We start from the raw sequence: 19377 nt of genomic DNA, 5'->3' as shown, positions 1-19377 counted from the left end.
CTGGGGCAGCGGTGGGGGGTGGGAGAGACATAGGTGGAAGCAGGGTTCTTAGCAGGTTGCTGCAATGACCCAGAGGAAGTGCTTTGGACCCGTGTGCCGATGATGTCAGTGATGACAAATGTGTGGACCCAAAATGTATTTTGAAGAATCGGTCAATAAGCCCTGCTGGCTAACTAGAGAGTAGAGGGTAAGAAAATGTACTGTCTCCAAAACGACTCCTAGGCCTTTGGCCTGAGCTAGATGGCAGTGCCTTCTCCTCAGACTAGGAAGATAAGGAGGGAGAAGCTATTTGGATAAAAGTCAGAGTTTGGTTCTGAAAGTCTGAGGGGTCTCTTAGCCAGGAAAGAGGGCACCTCAAGGGGGAGGGGCCAGATGGCGGAACAGCAGGGTCCCCAAATCACCTGTCCCCACCAAATTACCTAGATAACCTTCAAACCATCCTGAAAATCTACAAATTCAGCCTGAGATGTAAAGAGAGACCACCTGGAACGCTACAGCGAGAAGAGTCCGCGCTTCTATCAAGGTAGGAAGACGGGGAAATAGAAATAAAGGAACAAAAGGCCTCCGAGGGGGAGGGGCCCCGCGAGGAGCCGGGCTGAGGCCGGGGCGAGTGTCCCCAGGACAGGAGAGCCCCGTCCCGGAGGAGCAGGAGCTGCACCAACCTTCCCGGGCGGAAAGGGGCTCGCTGGGAGGTGGAGCAGGACCCAGGAGGGCGGGGATGCCTCGGGCTCCCGGGGACACTAACAGACACCTGCGAGCGCAGGAGAGTGCTCCGAGCTCCCTAAGGGCTGCAGCGCGCACGGCGGGACCGACCGGAGCAGCTCGGAGGGGCTCGGGCGGCGGCTCCGCGGAGGGGGCTGCGGGGCGGGAGCGCGAATCCACCAGCGCAGGCCCCGGAGCACAGGGCGCCGGGACACAGCCCAGGATCCGGCCTCCCCCGGGACAGGCAGAGGCCGGGAGGGCCCAGGACAGCGAGGACGCTCCTGCCCCGAGCTGAGCAGATCAGCGGCCCCGCCCCGGAGCCTCCAGGCCCTGCGGACGGAGAGCCGAGAGCCCCGAGCCCGTAGTTCCTGCGGAGGCTGAATCCAGGCTTCCAGAGTTGCCATAGCAACTGCGGCTGTTCCTCCTGGGGCCCCACGGGGTAAACAACCCCCGCTGAGCCCGGCAGCAGGCAGGGGCAGAGCAGCTCCCCCAAGTGCTAACACCTGAGAATCAGCACAGCAGGCCCCTCCCCCAGAAGACCAGCTAGACGGACCAGTGATACTCCCCCGTGTTCCAATACAACTTGTTTTTGGCCACTCTGCACTGAGCAAAATGACTAGAAGGAAAACCTCACCTCAAAAGAAAGAATCAGAAACAGCCCTCTCTCCCACAGAGTTACAAAATCTGGATTACACTTCAATGTCAGAAAGCCAATTCAGAAGCACCATTATACAGCTACTGGTGGCTCTAGAAAAAAGCATTAAGGCCTCACGAGACTTCATGACTGCAGAATTTAGACCCAATCAGGCAGAAATTAAAAATCAATTGAATGAGATGCAATCCAAACTAGAAGTCCTAACGACGAGGGTTAACGAGGTGGAAGAACGAGTGAGTGACATAGAAGACAAGTTAATGGCAAAGAGGGAAACTGAGGAAAAAAGAGACAATCAATTAAGGGACCATGAAGACAGATTAAGGGAAATAAATGACAGTCTGAGGAAGAAAAACCTACGTTTAATTGGGGTTCCCGAGGGCGCCGAAAGGGACAGAGGGCCAGAATATGTATTTGAACAAATCCTAGCTGAAAACTTTCCCAATCTGGGAAGGGAAACAGGCATTCAGATCCAGGAAATAGAGAGATCCCCCCCTAAAATCAATAAAAACCGTTCAACACCTCGACATCTAATAGTGAAGCTTGCAAATTCCAAAGATAAAGAGAAGATCCTTAAAGCAGCAAGAGACAAGAAGTCCCTGACTTTCATGGGGAGGAATATTAGGGTAACAGCAGACCTCTCCACAGAGACGTGGCAGGCCAGAAAGGGCTGGCAGGATATATTCAGGGTCCTAAATGAGAAGAACATGCAACCAAGAATACTTTATCCAGCAAGGCTCTCATTCAAAATGGAAGGAGAGATAAAGAGCTTCCAAGAAGGCAGGAACTGAAAGAATATGTGACCTCCAAACCAGCTCTGCAAGAAATTTTAAGGGGGACTCTTAAAACTCCCCTTTAAGAAGAAGTTCAGTGGAACAATCCACAAAAACAAGGACTAAATAGATATCATGATGACACTAAACTCATATCTGTCAATAGTAACTCTGAACGTGAATGGGCTTAATGACCCCATCAAAAGGCGCAGGGTTTCAGACTGGATAAAAAAGCAGGACCCATCTATTTGCTGTCTACAAGAGACTCATTTTAGACAGAAGGACACCTACAACCTGAAAATAAAAGGTTGGAGAACCATCTACCATTCAAATGGTTCTCAAAATATACCCTAAAAACTATAGAACACTTCTGAAAGAAATTGAGGAAGACACAAAGAGATGGAAAAATATTCCATGCTCATGGATTGGCAGAATTAATATTGTGAAAATGTCAATGTTACCCAGGGCAATTTACACGTATAATGCAATCCCTATCAAAATACCATGGACTTTCTTCAGAGACTTAGAACAAATTATTTTAAGATTTTTGTGGAATCAGAAAAGACCCCAAACAGCCAGGGGAATTTTAAAAAAAGAAAACCATATCTGGGGGCATCACAATGCCAGATTTCAGGTTGTACTACAAAGCTGTGTTCATCAAGACAGTGTGGTACTGGCACAAAAACAGACATATAGATCAATGGAACAGAACAGAGAACCCAGAAGTGGACCCTGAACTTTATGCTCAACTAATATACGATAAAGGAGGAAAGACGATCCACTGGAAGAAAGACAGTCTCTTCAATAAATGGTGCTGGGAAAATTGGACATCCACATGCAGAAGAATGAAACTGGACCACTCTCTTGCACCATACACAAAGATAAACTCAAAATAGATGAAATATCTAAATGTGAGACAAGATTCCATCAAAATCCCAGAGGAGAACTCAGGCAACACCCTTTTTGAACTTGGCCACAGTAACCGGAGAAGGACAAACAGTGTATGTTCTCATTCATTTGGGGAATATGAATAATAGTGAAAGGGAATATAAGGGAAGGGAGAAGAAATGTGTGAGAAATATCAGAAAGGGAGACAGAACATAAAGACTTCTAACTCTGGGAAATGAACTAGGGGTGGTGGAGGGGGAGGAGGGTGGGGGGTGGGGGTGAATGGGTGACGGGCACTGAGGGGTACACTTGATGGGATGAGCACTGGGTGTTATTCTGTATGTTGGTAAATTGAACACCAATAAAAATTAATTTATAAAAAAAAAAAGAGGGCACGTCAATGAGTCATTTTCGTATAGTCTTTGAATCTGGAACTCAGGAGGGAGGCAGACTCTGGAGACAAGAAGCCAAGAAGGGCCTGAATGAGATTCCTGGGGAGCGAGATGGAGGTCAGAGGAAGAAGCCTGAAACCAAGTTCATAAGAGGAAAATAAAGAAGGAGTAGAGTTCTAGAAGCTGAGTGAAGAAAAATTTCTAAATCCATGTAGTACGGAGAAGAATGGCCCATGGGAGATATCCGGATGCTAATCCTCAGACCCCGTAGATATGTTACTGAACCTGGCCGAGAGATGCTGCAGATGTGACAGGGTTATGGACCTTGGATGAGGAGGTTATTCTCCAGGTGGGTCTTAGAAACAGAGATCCTTCCCTGGCTAAGGTCAGAGGGACATATGACCACAGAAGAATGGCCAGAGAAGTTCAGTGTTCCACAAACCAAAGAATGTGAGCAGCCTCTAGAAGCTTCCAGAATTTGAAAAAGGCAAGGAAATGGCTTCTCCCCTAGACCTTTCAGACAGACACAGAGCCCCGTCTGTATTTTAGCCTAAGGGGATCCCTCTCTGACTCCTAACCTACAGATCTGTTAAAATAATAAATCTGTGTTAATCGAAGCCACAAGATTTGTGGTGATTTGTTGTGGTCGCCTAAGAAGACTAATGGAATGGGTAGGGGATCAGCTGGTGAAGTCACAGTCCAAGCTTTAAGAAAAACGAGGATGAAAATTTCCAATGGTTCGGGCCACGTGGACATCATGGGACCTTGGTCAGGCTAGTTTGGAGGGGACAAAGGGAGTGGGACAGGTGAAGGAGAGCACGGGAGGGGGGCAGGGAAGTCTGGAGACAGGCCAATCTTTGGAGGAAGTAATCTAGAAAAGGAAGCCAAGAAATGGGGTAGAGGTATGTGTGGCCTCAAGCGAGAGTTCCAGTTCTTGTTTTGAAGATGGGATGCGTGCTTTCGCGCTGGTAAGAATGATACTGGAGAGAAGCAAAAATGTGATGAAGCAGGAAAGACTCAACGTTCTGGCTGCAAGTCCCATCCCCCGTCCACCCCCGAGTGCTCCACAGCCAGGAGCAGGCGCGAAGGACCCCCAGGAGAGCCACACCTCAACCCAGCTTTCCATGGAAGACCAGACTCTCTCTCAACAGTGTAGATGCAGGACTCACCTTGGGCCACTCCCCTCTCCACGTGTGGTTCTGTGGTACCTCAATCCATCCCTCCCACAGCCTGTGTTCCAGGCCTCATGAAGGGTCCAGGTTTGCGGGTAGACGGATCCCCCCCAGCAGGAGATTGCATCTATCTTGTTTGTTGGGTTTCCCCAGTCTAGCATAGACACTGATACCCGGAGGGCATTCGATACATGTTTTTGCTGAGTGACAGTACTGGTCACAGCTACTCAGGCTCGCTCTGTGCCAAGGGCTCTATGGCCACAGCTGTGATCTCAGGTAATCCTGACAGCAAGCCAATCATGCCCATTTTATAGACAAGTATGCTGAGGACCAAAGAGGTCAAATGATGGGCCTAATATCACCTGGCTGGTAAAGGCAGGGCTGGGACTTGAATCCAGACAGTGTGACCCAAGAGGCCCCCTTGCAAGCAGTCCACCACCCCACCTACGGCATATGACTAAAGTGAGCCGACTCCAGGAGTTAGAGGAGCAGAGTGCAGACGGACCAAGGCCTTCCCAAAGGGGACACCTGAGCTTGGTTCTGAAGGATGAGGAAGGCTCAGCCGGTGAAGGCAGGTGGGAAGGGATACCTGAGTGAGGAGGAAGGCGGGTGAGCATGGGCCAAGGTAGGGAACACATGCTGGCTGTCTGGAAACTCCCTGAGGCTGGAGCAAGGAGAGGGTTGCAGGCGAGAGGCAGGGCCTGGTCCATGAAGGTGTGGCAGGCAAGGGAAGTGCCCAGAGGATCCCGGTGAAAACTGTGCAGAGGGCCAGCATGTGACACCTGGGCCACAGGCCTGGGCAGCAGCCACCCCCTGCCCCCTGCAACCCTCCCCCTCACACACACACAGTCTGGCAGGACATTTGGGCACAGTCAGTGCTAGAGAGGGGGAGCTGAACCCTCACAGCTGCCTCTGGCCTCTCCAAGTCTATGAAGATGCAAGTTCAATCTGGAAAAGCAGGGACACCTGGGTGGCTGGGTGGCGGTTGAGCATCTGCCTTCAGCGCAGGGCATGATCCCAGAGTCTGGGGATCGAATCCCACATCAGGCTCCCTGCATGGAGCCTGCTTTTCCCTCTGCCTGTGTCTCTGCCTTTCTCCCACCGTGTCTCTCACGAATAAATAAACAAAATCTTAAAAAATAATAATAATCTGGAAAAGCCATGGCTAGGGACCCAGGCCCAAAGGGGGGTGGGCGGTGTCAGAGAAGGGAGCAAGGGCCAAGGCTCTGTGTTCCTGCAGACAAAGGGAGAAGAAAGCAGGCTAAGCCTGGGCACAGCATGTGACACCTGGGCCACAGGCCTGGGCAGCAGCCACTGCAGCCCTGGGGATAATGACTCCTTTTGTCCTCCTCCTAAATTCTCTGGAAAAGAAAGGATTCCAGGGCCTGCTTCTCCCGTTTGCACAATGCCGGTTGCCCCGGGCCCCCACCCGTGAGGGCCTGCCACGGCATCTGGGGAGCATTCGGGCCCCTTCCCTGCCTGCCCCGTCCCCATATGCAGAAGCGAGAAGTAGAGCGCTGGGCCAGACGTTCTGCAGGGAGTTGCGAGTCTGGGCAGAAGCACAGCCTGAGCCAGGAACTTTCTTTCGTGGCCCCGAGGAAACCAAAGGATTTAGAAGCCCTGAAAGAGTCTTAATAACTGTGCTGATGCCTCCTAATGCTTATCCTCCCCTGTTGGAACCCTCTGCCCCCCCCCCGCCCCCCATTCCTGCACTTTCAGCAGATCATGATGGTTACGAGCACAGGCTCTGGATTCAGAGAAAGCTGGGCTCAAATTCTGACACTTCCACTCAGGATGGGAAGCTCTTTAACCTCTACGAGCCTCACTTTGCCTCTCTGTAAAATGGACATCATAGCCCCTACTTCTTATAAGATTGGCAATGAGAAGAAGGGAGAAAATGCATATAACACACTTAGCTTGCAACACAGCCTTCCAGAAGGGCCCAGCAAGGATAGGCAGCCCAGAGGGTCATTCAGCCTGTGTCTGGTTTTCTCCAAAGACAAGGCACTCACGCCCTGTATTCTATATCCAGACCAAATGCAAAGCTGCTCGTGGACTCTCATTGGTGCTGAGGGTAGAGAGGAAGGGGTCCCATGCTTACACATTTACTATGTGCCAGGTGTCACCATACATGACTCAGAGAAACTAGGGGACTTGTCCACACCACGCAGAGGAAGGGACCAAGATTTGAACTGGAGTCTCTCCAACCCTCTGCATCATGATACAAGAGAACTTTTCTTTCTCTCTTTTTTTAAGATTTTATTTATTTATTCATAAGAGACAGAGAGAGAGGCAGAGACACAGGCAGAGGGAGACGCGGGCTCCCTGCAGGGAGCCTGATGCAGGACTCGATCCTAGGACCCCGGGATCATGACCTGAGCCAAAGGCAGGCACTCAACCACTGAGCCACTCAGGTGTCCCACTAGAGAATTTTTCAAACCTGTGAAAAACAGCTTCCATGTACCCCTTGGTATCTTCTCTTCTCCAGATAAAACATTCCCTAGCCCCAAGGGAGATGGTTTTGTGTTTCTGGATTTCCCACATACAGCAAAGCCTTCTTCACTTCTGTCTTCTAACTAAGCCTCTCTGGACACATAGCAAGGGCTGAATGAGTTCATACATGTGCAGCCAGCCTCCAAGAGGGCTCCAGTGATCCTCACCTCCCAGCGCTTGTGTCCTTGTGTGGCCCCCTCCCACACTGGATAGGGCTTCAGGTGTAATCAATAGGATTTTGCAGAAATGACAGTGTGACCTCTGAAACTGGGTCATAAAAGACATTGCAACTTCCAGTTTGTTCTCATAAAGCACTTACTCTAGAAGAAGCCTGCTGCAGGGTCATGAGGACACTTAAGCAGCACTCTGAATTGGCAAAGAGGTCACCATCCAAGGAACAAAAATCTCCTACTGCCAGCCAGCTCAAATGAGCCAGGCCTATGAGGGATTCATCTTAGAAATGGACCATCCGGGGATGCCTGGGTGGCTTAGAGGTTGAGCGTCTGCGTTTTTGGCTCAGGTTGTGATCCCAGGGTTCTGGGATCAAGTCCCGCATCAGGCTCCCCACAGAGAAGCCTACTTCACCCTCTGCCTATGTCTCTGCCTCTCTCTGTGTGTCTCTCATGAATAAATAAATAAAATATTTTAAAGGAAAGAAAGGAAAGGAAAGAAAGAAAGAAAGAAAGAAAGAAAGAAAGAAAGAAAGAAAGAAAAAGAAAGAGACCCTTGGGGGTCACTTGGGTGGCTCAGTTGGTTAAGTGTCTGCCTGCAGTTCAGATCATGATCTCAGGGTCCTGGAATGGAGCCATGGGTCCAGTTCTCTGCTCAGCGGGGAGTCTGCTTGTTCCTTTCCCTCTGCTCCCCTCACACCCTGCTCATGCTCTCAAATAAATAAGTAAAATGTCTAAAGAAGGAGAAGGAGAAGAAAAAAGAAAGAAGAAGAAGAAAGAAGAAGAAGAAGAAGAAAGAAGAAGAAGAAGAAGAAGAAGAAGAAGAAGAAGAAGAAAGAGAAAGAGAAGAGAAGGAGAAGGAGAAGGAGAAGGAGAAGGAGAAGGAGAAAAGAAGAAGAAGGCCCTCACTTTGTGCCTTCCCGGGCCTGCAGGAGTAGCTGCGGTGCAAGCAGCTGGTGGCTAGTGATGCTGTGTTGGACAAGTTAGGGGAGACGCTAGCCACCCTCCTCAAGGTGCATGACATTGTCAGCAGGCACGTGGAACAAGTGTTTGAGGAGAAGAAGAAGAAGAAGAAGAAGAAGAAGAAGAAGAAGAAGAAGAAGAAGAAGAAGAAGAAGAAGAAGAAGAAGAAGAAATGTACCCTCCAGCCCCAGGCAAGCCTTCAGATGATACAACCCTGGCCACCATCTTGACTGCAACCTCATGGAAGACCTTGAGCTGGAGCCACCCACCTAAGCTGCTCTCAGATGCCTTATCCAAAAAACTACATAAGATAATATAAAATAGTGTTAGATATTTGTTGTTTAGGTTTTGGGGCGATTTGTTATGAAGCAATGGAAAATGAAGGCAATACATGTACAGACTTAGAACCCTGCCTAGCATGTGGTCAGCATTCCTTCAGTGGACCACATTCCTTCAGTGCTGCCCCTGCTCTTATCCTCACTCACCTCTGGGCCAAGTGTCAGAAGCCATCACCTGAGCAACCTGGGGAGTCTGGAAAGGGAAAAGAATGCCAATTTCCTCCAATCTTCCCAGCAACCCTATGACTAGGTACATTGGTCTCTTCATCTCACAGATGACAAGAAGCTGAATCACTTGCCCAGGGATTTGCAGACAGAGAGCCAGGATATGAGCCCTGGCTGTCTGACTCCAGCTCACATGGCAGCAGGGACGGAGGGAGGCTGAACCTCACTGTGGGAGCTCCCAAGTTTGTGAGTTGTCACTTCAAGTCTTTGTAAGAATGACATGTGGAAGCTGGGAGGATGAGCAGAAGCGAAAAGGGAGAGAAGTTGGGAATTTTACTTCAATCCTGTGAGACTTGGGAAAAATGTTTTTGACACCAATTTCTTCACCACCACCCGCTTTGGGCAGAGATGTCACAAGGACCCACAGTAATTCAGTTGGTTGGAAGAAGCCAGAGGTGACAACTTTGTATCAAAGATTTTTCTGATTAAGGAACAGGCTGTCTGGGAAATTCCCAGTTCTCCCAGGAAGCCCCCAGGACTCCTCCTTAGGCCTGACTGCCTTCCTCACGCTACATTTGAGCTGCCACCCCTGGCGGGATCTTGGGGGATGCCCTGTCCCCCAGCCTGGCGGCCAGCCTTGAAGTGAAACTCTAGCCTCCCACCCCCATTTCTTTGCTGTCTCTCAAACAAAGACCTGAGGCCCTATCATTGCAAGGTTTCTCTTACTAGTTCCTGTGGGGTGAAGGAGCAAAACAGAAACACTGGAGAGTTATGAGGAAAGAGTTCCAGGAATTTATAGCCTAGAACAATGGAAACAATAGAGATTGGAAGACAGAACCACCGTAACTCAAATCCTGACAAAATCACATCATTGCTATGGCCCGGCGCAAGCGACACAACTTCCTTGAACCCCAGCCATCCAAAAAGTAAGGAGGCTCTTTTGGGGGGGGGGGGACAATTTACCAGAAGCTATCAAAATCTACAGTACGTATACTCCTGCCACCAAGAAATGCCCCACGGGGAATGCGCTCACCTACACCCAACACTGAGTGCGCAAAATTCCATGGTGACATCGTTTGTGACAAATATTTGCAAATTCTCATTCATCAGGAGATAGGTAAGCAACTTGTGGAATTGCCCAGAAGATGGAATTGCTCGGCAGCTGTCAGAAAGAATGAAGTAGAAACCAAGAGACTGTATCTCAGCAGCTCACTGCTCCTCATCCAGCGGCTTCCTGCACTGCCTTGCCCTGCCACCTTCCTGTCACCTGGGGTCGTGCCTTCTCACTCCCTTTGCCCCACACCTCGCACAGCACCTGGAAACCAGTGGATGCCCCACAAAGAGCTGGCGATTCATGGAATGACACAGGGCTGGGTCCACGCTTTTCCAGAGACCGTCTTCTGAAAGCAACTCCACTTGTGGACAAGCCAGTGGCAGAGTGGGGAGGGAACCCCAGGCCTCCCAGCTCCTAGCCCCACACTCCCCAGACAAATCGAGCTCTCCTCATCCCTCTTCTTTATTGCAACAGCCTTAACTGAAGATTCGTTCTGCCTCTGTCTCTTCCTCCCCATCCATCCTCCTTTCTGCTGCCCTCGTGCCAGCCTGAGGCTCCGCCTTTTCCTCTGGGCCTACCATTTCTTCTCCTATGATATGCTCCCCCTTCCCTCACTCTGCTTTCCTGCTGGGATCCCTGCTCCATACCCAAATCATACCCATCCTCTGACACCACCTCTGGGAAGACTTCCCAGGTCACAGCCTGTCTCGCCATTCCTACCACGCCTCTGGCTAGGAATCCCTGGGGCACCATGTACAGGACTTGTGCCCCCCTTAGGCAAAGAGAGTAGTCCCCACCGAGTCTCTCTGAGTCCCCATCCCCAACCCCACCCCCACACCCCAGGGACCTGGCATTTCCAAGGCAGCAGGTGCTCAATAACTATGTGAAAAAATGATTAATGAGTAAACGAGAGCAACGGATTACTCTAGGAATAATTTCCAAGCAAATGAAAGAGTAGATGAATGAACGGCTCTGAATTCATGAAGGAATGATAATAACCGACCTGAGTTTCATGGCCACTGGTCCCTTTTCTCCAGACAATTAAAATCAACAATGCAAATATCATCTTGGTAAAACTACAAGCTGAGGATATAATTTCCTCTGGATCACGAGTTCACCCCCGCTCCCCGATAAAGGAGCATTAGCCACAGCATTTACAGAAAAAGAAACACAGGTAACCAAAAATTATGAAATTATGGTCAGCTTCACTCATGATTTTTTAAAACTTTATTTAAAACAAAACACAGATTTTTTTCCCCCTGTTAAATGTCTAATGCTTAGTGGGCAGAGGAAGAAAAACAGGTAGTTTCAAATACTGTTGGTGGGACTGTTATTGTATCTAACACAGATGTCAACCCAGAAATAACACCTCAAAATTTTTATTTTTATTTTTTTAAAGATTATTTATTTATTTATTTATTTATTCACAAGAGACGGAGAGAGAGAGGGGCAGAGACACAGGCAGAGGGAGAAGCAGGCTCCCTGCAAGGAACCCGATGTAGGACTTGATCCCAGGACCCCGAGATCACTACCTGAGCCAAAGGCAGATGCTCAACCAATGGAACCATCCAGGCATCCCCACTCCCAAGTTTTTAATCTCTACATATGGTTTGGTCCATTAAGCCTTTGGCTCAGGTCATGATCCCAGGGTCTTGGGGATCAAGCTCCACGCTGGGCTCCCTGCTCAGTGGGGAACCTGCTTTCTCCCTCTCCCTCTGCTGCTCCCCCTGTTTGTGTGTGCACTCTCTCTCTCTCTCTCTCTCTCTCAAACAAATAAATAAATAAAATATTTTAAAATAAATAAATAATTAAATAAGTTTACCCTTTGACCCTGCAACTCCACTTTTAAGAATTAATGCCAAAGAAGTAATTGGACAAGAAGACAAAGACTAATGTACAAGAATTTTTATTTCAATATCGTTGGTAAGAGTGACAAATGGGAAACAATATAAAAATCTATCTACATGGTCTAGTTAAATAAATTGTGTTTCAGGTGAAACCATCAAACCCTCTACAGCCATTAGCAGAGTCTCACTCTGTACAGCCAGGACACGATGTTCCTCTATCGCTAAGTGGCAAAAGCAGATGGAGAGTGATACGATCCTTTTTACTGACTGTACATGCACATGTTTATTTGTGAATAGCAGTTATGGAAGCCTATACACCGGTGGCTGGGCTCGTGAGAACTGTTGCTTTTTGGTTTACACCCTTTCATAGCTTTTGAAAAATAATCCTTGATTACTTTTATAGAAAGGAAAACATTCAGAGAGCCCAAGAGGCAGGCAGGGGCCCTGGCTTTGCTCCTTCTAGCCTCAGCACTCTTCTTACTGCTCCTGACCTCTGCTCTGTCCCTGTCCAAGGACTCAGCCCCTGGGAAAGGCCGCCCTAGCCCAGTTTCTGAAACAATTAAAACAATGGTGTTTTCCACAGAATGGCATATTCTACAGAATAAACCTTGGGCCCCTTCAGAGGCCACACGTGGGAGAGGAGTGCATGGAGCCCCAGCAGCTCAGGGGGAGAACTGCAGAGGGTGGACCCTCGAGACAGACTTCCTCTTCCGTGGCCTTGCCCAGCTTTGTTCCAAGGTCAAACTGCCTGCGGCTACTGCCCTTGTACCTTAGCCAGCTTCATCCACAGCCCCAGGGTATGAACTAATAGGACCTGGGCAGGGTTCCAAATCTACCAGAATAGAGGAGAGGGAAAGGGGGTGTTATTTTAACCCCAAAGCTCCATGGAAAGGAGGCAAAATAGTTAAAATAATATTTGCTAATATTTTATAATTGTTATATGCCTGGTACTGTGTTGATGAAGCCTTGGGGTCAGTGGCTTTGGACAAGAACCTAATCTCTATGAACCTTCGGTTTTTCCATCTAGGAAATGATATGATAATGCCTATCTTTTGGGGTTGCCGCGCAGAATAAATAGATGATGCATGTAAAATACTTAACTTGGTGCCTGGAGTACAATAATTGATCAATAAGTAGTCAATGTTATATCATTCTTGTTGCAGTTACATGTTGATAAGGTGACCTGCCTTCTTGATGCCCTGCCCTCCGCCCCCCGCCCCACCAGCTGATCCATTTCAGTGGGGAGAATGGCTGGCGCCACAGGGATCTTCCTCCACAAGCAGCGGGAAGTTGGCACTAGCTAATGAAAATGTCAAGTAGGAGACAAACCCCATGCAAACTGGGGTTGTCTCTGAAAGGAAGCAGAAGAAGAGCAGCCAGTTGAGGGATGCTAACTTCTTGTAAGTTGGTGTTAGGGGTTGAACTGTGTCCCCCCCCCCCACAAGAAGAGGTTGAAGTCCCCACCTCCAGTACCTGTGGGTGTGATATTGTTTGGGAACAGGGTCTTGGTAGATGATCAAGTCGAGATGAAATCTTCAGGGTGGGCTCTACTCCAATATGACTTACATCCTTATAAAAAGGGGAAATCCAGCCATAGAGAGGTACACTGAGGAAGAACATCCTGTGATGACGAAGGCAGAGATCAAGGCGATGGATCAGTAAGCCAGGAATCACCAAAGATTGCTGGCTACCACCACAAGCCAGGAGAGAGGGACAGAACAGACTCTCCCTCACTACCCTGAGAAGGAAGCAATCCTACTGATACCTTGATCCCGGGTTCCCAGCCTCCAGAGCCATGAGACAATACATTTCGGTTAAGCTACCCACCTGCGGTGCTCTGTTACAGCAGCCCCGGCCCACTGAACAGTGGGGTCTGCTGAGAGAGGACAGACCCCTGCCTCTTGCCTGCTTTGTGACCTTGACAAGTTACCTCCTCTTGCAGAGACTAGTGCCTCTATCTGTGAAAGGTTAACACTGGGGACCACCCCCTGAGGCTGAGTGAGATACTGCACACAACACTCCAGACCCGGTTCCTGACACATAAATGCTCAGCATCTGTCACAAATGTGCAGATTAGTCACCCCTGGGGACCCTGGGGGATAGGAGGCTGAAACTCACTTTAGGTTGCTTCACAAATGTGTGGTTTTTGCTCTCCTTTGAAATTCTAAATTCCTTGTGGGCAGGAGCCCACAACATGAGCCTTTCTATAGACTCTCCAGTCACACCAGGACAGTTCTCTGAATAATAAATGCTCAGCAAATACTTCTTACTCAATAAAGTGTGTTCTATATTAGGATTGTATCAGAGTCAATTCTAGAGTGAGATCTGATGTCTTTGCATCCTCAGTCTGAAGACCTCACCCAAGACAGCCAATGAATATTGATGGATTAGTATTAAATGAATGGATGACGTTTATGGGGTACATGATTTGGCTTGTAGTATAATTGAATCTATGGTGAGGTATGGTGTTTTATCAAGAAACAGGTGAGCCGCTGCCTGGTATTGATCTCAGCATCAAAACAAACTGGAAAAATAGAAAATAATAAGCTAAGGAATTTTAAATATTTACTGTGTTGGGGGCTAAGCTTCATGTAGATTATCTGTTGCATTCCTCACACCACTGTGACGTAACTACAGTTCTTACCTTCACTTTGCCAATGTGGAATACCTTTCAAAGTCACAGCAAGGAGGGACACCCGCTTGGCTCAGTCGGTTAAGTGTCCAACTCTTGATCTCAGCTCAGGTCTTGATCTCACAGTCATGATTTCAAGTCCCACATTGGTGGGCTCCACGCTAGGCATGGAGCCTACTTAAAAAAAAAAAGAAAAACAAAAAGTGATAGCAAAGAAAGGAGAGTTTGGATTTAAACTCAGGAAATTGAATCCCACGGTCCACACACTTAACCATTATAGCTCATTCCCTTCTTCTTCCTAAGTATGTGGAACTCTGTGAAGGCTCTATAATCTAGTACTAGAGCCACTAAATTAGGCTGGCAGGGTCCTTGACAAGCATCTAATCCAAGATCTTTTAAGAAAATGAAACTGGGAACCAGGGAAGACATGTGACTGGCTTTACAATGAGAAAGTGACCCAACTGGGACTTGAAGCCAGGTCCCCGGACCCCAACCCAGGCTGGTGTGCCCTGGTAGGAGTGGGGACTTAGGTTATAACTAGTCATTCACCCAAGTCCCTAGCTCTCCATCCTCTAAATGGGCAAGGAAATTCAGGGAGGTGGGGAACACTGGCTGCCAACTTCCTGCTTCTGTCCACAGAGAAAACTTGAGCCAGGAAGGGCCATCCTACTGAATGGCCTACACATTTGTCTTTCCCTCCTCAGGGACTGCACTCCTGCTGTTCTCACATCCTCTGAGTTTGAGTCTTGTCAGTCTGGACCAAGTGCAAATGGGATCCCATGAGCCCAGGGCCCAGGCTTTGCTCTGGGTGATGTCCTGCTCATTATTACTCAGGGCATGGGTGTTACAGTCTGTGGGCTCTGATGATGCAGAATATCATGGGGCATCTAGCCCTCTCCTAAAGGAGCCAAAATGATCTTTGTCATGACATGTAGCCTGAGGAGGCTGAAGCCAATGTCATAGAAGTCCAGATGGCACCTCTCAGAACAGGGAGAGGACACTGATAAACATTCCCCATATTTCACAAGGTGATGTGTGTTGCACTTGACCCTTCTCCTTGCCTCCATCCTTTCTCTGTGTGGCCTTATCTTCCTGCAATAGCACCAAAGTTGTAGCTCTGGGTTGGGGGCTGGCAGTGGGGCTGGAGAGCTCTGAGCATAATAACCTGGGACCTGATTCCCCTGAAAGCCACTCATGGATGGTTCTCCCAAAGACCTGGGGATCCTTACAGAACTCTCTAGAAATAGCAAGAAAAACATTGGAGCCCAAACATTTCCTGAGCCCTCATGCAACCACCAGCATCTGGGCTTACTACTTAGGGAAACACTGTAAGAACAATTGTTACATGTGAGCTCCTATGGGTCACTTAAAATCACCCAGTGACTCTCCACTCAACCGAGAGACAGCACAGCTCTGACTAGTGGATTAGGTTCACTGCATTTTCCTGGAGTCAGGAAGTGGGTCTAGAACACAAACGGTTGGGTTGTTGACATACTTTCTTCTGTTTCATGTATCGGGCTTCCACACACTAAAATGCACTTGGAAAGAGAGGTCAGATGCTTGGAAGTTAATGATAAAAAGGCTTATCAGTTGGAACTCTAGTTTAATCTTTTCTATACAAGAGGAAACAGGCCCAGAGACGAAAAGTGACTTGTCCAAAATCACACAGCTAGTGTCTGAGGCGGCAACAGAACCAATAGAACTGGGGGGTCCTGGGTCTCAGTGAGTGGACACAACCTAGGTACTAGGGCCTGAGATTTCACTATTAGGAATTGTCACTCTTGTTTTCATAGTATTTGATGGTCTTATTTAGGTACACAAGTATAAATGAGTGTATCAGCACAATTATAAAAGAAAACTTTAAAGACCAATTGTATTTATCAAGCCTTTAAAATTTCTCTTTCTATGTTTCTTGGTCCTCTCCCCAGTCCCATTCCCCACCCCCCCTACCAGGTGTGTTCGATGTTAACAAATGTGTGTCCAAGCTTTCCAGGCCTTTTTCAATGCATTTGGAAATACATTTACAACATGTAATCATATTTTTAAATATACATTTGTATATTACAATGTGCATTGTAAATATAGGCGTGTTATTTAAAATCCCAATTTAGGGGTGCCTGGGTGTCTCAGATGGTTAAGGATCTGACTCCAGGTTTTGGCTGAGGTCGTGATCTTAGGGTCAGTAGGTGGAGCCCTGAGTTGGGCTCCATGCTCAGTGGGGAGTCTGCTTGGGATTCCTTCTCTCTCCCTCTCCCTCTGCCCCTCTGCCTGTCCTCTCTCTCTCTAAAATAAATAAACAATCTTAAAAAAAAAAAAAAGAAATAAAATCCAGTGCTTGGGTGCTCAGTCAGTTGAGTGTCTGCTCAGGTCATGATCCTGGGGCCCTGGGGTTGACCCTGGTATTGGGTTCTTCACTCAGTGGGAAGCCTACTTCTCCTTCTCCCTCTCCTTCTGCCCCTATCCCTGCTCATGCTCTCTCTCTCTCTCTCTCTCTCTCAAATAAATAAAGAAAATACTTAAAATAATAAAATAATAATAAAGTCCCAATTTATATATCACCCCGTTTATATATATATATATTTATATATATATATATATATATATAAATATATATATATATATAAAATCAAGCTATACTGTTTTGTTCACTTAACCTTGTGTCTTGGAGCTCTTTCCATGGTCCTTCTAGAACCTTGGCATCTTGTCAATGCCTCCATAAGATTCCACTGCGTGGCTGTACCAAGTATATATTTAGCTATTTGTCTATCTTCAGACATTAAGATTGTTTCCCATCTTTTTCTATTGTAGTCATAACCACAACGAACTTCCTTATATACAAATCTCTGGGAGATGAGCCAATGTTTCTGCAGAAGAGGTATCTAGAAGTGAAAAATGTGAGATCATTTGTTTAGAGAAGGTCTCACTTTAAGTTGTAACACGTCACCTTAATGTTTTCCAAAGCGTTCTCTTTTGAACTTTGAGGGTCTTCAACAGCCATAAATTTTCACCTAGAGTCATCACAGCAACCCTGTGAAAACAAAGCACAGTCCCTACTTTACAAAATAAGATTTCAGCTAAGATTTATTAACTAAAGCCAGCACAGCTCTCATCATCATGCCAAACCAGCTCTGCGGCTCTCAGCCTGGCTTACTCCTCTTTTGCAGACCCCAAGTCTGAGCACCTGCCTGGCTAAGGGAAGGGGCACAGCTCACCTGGTCTGGTCACCAGAATTCTGAGCCTGAAGGATTGGAGGAGCTACGGCCCACTGTCTGAAGTGGGGTGTGGGGAGGTAGCCTCCCTACCAGAACAATGGAGAGGTTAAGGACACAAGCCCCAAGCTAGAGAGACTTGGGTTCAAATTGCAGCTCCATGACTTTTCAGAAGGTGTTTTCTTGGCCACTCTGATGTCAGGTGTCTCATCTGTTAGTTGGAGGTGATACTAATATTTACCTCACGGTGCAGTGAGGGAATTGATTCCAAGCCTAATTACAAGGAGAGAGCAGTCTGGTCGCTGGTGCTTGGCAACCTGACATTCCTGAGGCTCTTACTAGCTGGATTGGGAATGGAAAAATGTGCCTCTAGCACTCACCGTGCACTCAACTCATTTTAAGGAAAGAGAGTTGTTGCCTTTTCTGTTGTTCCCTAGATATTATCGTTCCACCCCCACACTCAATTCCACAGAGAACTTTAGTGAAAATATCATTTGGATATTTGAGGAGGAGGTGTGGAGACCTTGGTCTCTGCAGTGTAACATTGGAGCTCCATGGCAGGACAGGTGTGAGAGAAATGAGAACGCTCTGTTCTGGGACGCAGAAGAAGTATGGGCTCCAGAGTCCAACAAACCTGGATAGAAAGCGAGTGCCTCTGTTGATTAGCTGTGTGGCTTTGGCAAGTTCTTAACCTCTCTGAATTTCCATTCTCTTCACCCATAAAATCAGGATTAAAAAAAAGTAACTGCTTTGCTAGCTAATTGAGAAGTTTATAGGTGGTGAAGTAATGCTCCTAGCATAGTGTCTAGCTCTCAAGATCAGTAGCTCATCTTGCTGTCATTATATATGACTTTTGGTTGACGATCTTGCTTTCTACTTTGATAAGAACATTGAAGGATTCAGAAAACACCCACATATTCCAGCCTTCAGCCATTTGCCCTTCCTACACCTGCATCCGCCAACTCTGCCTTCCCAAAATGAGCCAGTCTTTCCACTGTTAGGCGAGATCCAATCCCCCTCACCTACCCGAGAACATTGCTCCAGGAATGTTTCATTTTCACTTGTTCTCTCTCTACGGGTTCAGTCCCATTGAATGAAAGCTCACTGCTATTCTTCCGATACTTTAAAATAAAAACAAACAAGAAAAAACCTTCCCATGATCTCACTTACGCTGCCAACTTCTCCTCCACATTTTTCAGGCTTCCCTTTGGAGCCAAACTTTTTTCTGCCTCATTCAGCACTTCCGCTTCTGCATATGTACCCAAAAGAATTGAAAGCAGGGTCTCAAGGAGATATTTACAGCCCATGTTCATAGTAACATTGCTCACAAGGGCCAAAATGTAGGAACAGCCCAAGTGTCCATCAGTGAATGAATGGATATGCAAAATGTGGTATGTACATACAGTGGAATATTAGTCAGCCTTAAAAAGGAGGAAATTCTGACTCATGCTACATCATGGATGAATTTTGAGGCCCTTCTGCTAAGTGAAAGAAGCCAGTCATGAAAAAAAACAAGTATTGTATGAATTACTTAGAGTGGTCAAATTCATAGAGAAAGTAGAATGATGGGTGCCAGGGGCTTGAGGGCAGGGGGAATGGGAAGGTGCAGTTGAATGGGTATAGAATTTTAGTTTTGCAAGGTGAAAAGAGATCTGGAGATTGGATGCAAATCCGTGTGAATATGCTTAACGTTACTGAGTTGAAAACTCATGTAAACATAGGTTGGTAAATTTTAGGTTCTGTATATTTCACCCTAGTCAAAAAAATTTTTTAAATGAACTCTTCTCTTCTCTTCCTCAGCACACTCTGAGCTTCTGTGCCTACTGCCTCCTCCCCAATCTACTTTCTTAATGTGGATTCTAGAATACACATTTTCTGGCCTTTCTTTCTATCCCATCATAGCCCATTGGTTTCTTCTTCAAAATGT

The sequence above is a fragment of the Nyctereutes procyonoides genome, unplaced genomic scaffold (assembly GCF_905146905.1).
Source record: "Nyctereutes procyonoides isolate TBG_1078 unplaced genomic scaffold, NYPRO_anot_genome, whole genome shotgun sequence".
Classification (NCBI taxonomy): Eukaryota; Metazoa; Chordata; class Mammalia; order Carnivora; family Canidae; genus Nyctereutes; species Nyctereutes procyonoides.
The sequence above is the reverse complement of the archived record's forward strand: the minus strand, read 5'-3'. Positions refer to the sequence as shown.